This window comes from Corvus brachyrhynchos, unplaced genomic scaffold, assembly GCF_000691975.1.
Source record: "Corvus brachyrhynchos isolate BGI_N302 unplaced genomic scaffold, ASM69197v1 scaffold34, whole genome shotgun sequence".
NCBI classification, from domain to species: Eukaryota; Metazoa; Chordata; class Aves; order Passeriformes; family Corvidae; genus Corvus; species Corvus brachyrhynchos.
This window is the reverse complement of record NW_008238126.1, coordinates 2,220,641-2,221,904: the sequence shown is the minus strand read 5'-3', so window position 1 is coordinate 2,221,904 and position 1,264 is coordinate 2,220,641.

Below are 1,264 nucleotides of genomic sequence, written 5' to 3'. Positions count from 1 at the left end.
GGTGCTTTTCTGCCTGGAAACCTGGAAACCAGTGTTACACAGGCTGTACAGAGGAGGGCACCAAGCCTGTGCATTCCTTGAATGATTTGTCTTCACTTTAAAGTGGTGGTGAGTGACAGTAAACCAAAACCCAAGGTACAAATGGAGTCTCCAAACCAGTGTCAACATGGTCTTGGGCTCCTCCAGCCATGCAGCTTTGGATGAATGAAACACACTTTTAAAAAAGGAGGGCAGCCTGAAATCAAAGGCTTGCTGTGGGTTGCTGTGACAGAAGGCACAGCAGTGTGCTGTCCCCTGCTCTCAGGTGCTGGAGGCATAGCCACAAGGTTGTGTTCTTTCACAGGTAGTCTGGGAGGAGAAGCAGAGGCAGAATGGGATGCCTCCGGTTTGGGGGTTTTTGATATTTCCAGGCAACTGCTTACTCAGAGAGCCAAGAGGCTGAGACGATGACAAAATGCAGCAGCTGAATGGCCCTGACAGACAGAGGCAGCAGCAGACTTAAAGGGCAGCAGACAACTCCAAACAGACAGAGTGTGTGGCAGCTTTGGCTCACTAGCAGCCCCTCCCCTCGGGGGGAAAGGTTGTCTCACATCCAAGGAGAGGCCAGTAGAGGCTGTGATGTGGATGGGAACCTTGGAGAAGACAGACATGACTTCTGCAATGCAGCAGGAGGCTTCTGCAGTTCATTCTTCACCTAAAGTGCTTCAGTGGAATCAACGATGACTGTGCACCTCTTATGCCCTGCAGACATTGGGGTCTCCTTTAGCCCTGGGTCTTGTTCTACAAGAATCTCTTCTTAAGGGACACTGAGGGCTCACTCATCTTCCAAGGCTGCATGGGCCCCAGGAGCCAGGGAGCTTCTCACACACATCCTGACTATGCTCTTGTGACATACCAGGTTGAGCTCAGGAAGGAGCCAAAGCTTGCCAGGAGTCAGGGATGAAGCTTGGTCTCCAGTGGGAGCCTGGGCTCTTTGTCTGGGGGGGAGCCTGCCAGGGTTCAAAGGAGGTATTCCAGAGCTGACTGAGCTGTAGCCAGTGGAACAAGGGTATGTAGGTACCTGCAGGGTGGGGACAGCAGAAAGTCAGGCTCATGCAAGTGTATTTATTGCACCAGAGCCAAATTTTCTCCATCAAGTGCTGAGAATGCATCGTGTTTATTATTAGACACCGCTGCTTCTCTTGTTGCATATATCAATACTCAGAGGAACTGGGCAAGATCACGTGCCCATGGCTTTTCATAGTATCTAGAGTTCAAAAAAAGC